The sequence below is a fragment of the Homarus americanus genome, unplaced genomic scaffold, assembly GCF_018991925.1.
Source record: "Homarus americanus isolate GMGI-L3 unplaced genomic scaffold, GMGI_Hamer_2.0 scaffold10624, whole genome shotgun sequence".
In the NCBI taxonomy this organism is placed as follows: domain Eukaryota; kingdom Metazoa; phylum Arthropoda; class Malacostraca; order Decapoda; family Nephropidae; genus Homarus; species Homarus americanus.
Window position 1 is genome coordinate 165287 of NW_024747489.1, and position 207 is coordinate 165493.

Below are 207 nucleotides of genomic sequence, written 5' to 3' on the forward strand. Positions count from 1 at the left end.
TTGGTGCACTACTGAGTTGCATGCGGCTGATGTTCCTATCTTATTAGCTCAGGGGAGCGAGTTGCCAGCGCTAGCCACTAACCAGACCAGCGTGTAGCATGACCGTCATGTATTATATATTTTCATACTTTATTTTTATACTATTGACCGATCTCTAATTCCTCTTACGTTCTATTTTTATTAGTAGTGATAAAGAAGACAACGCGT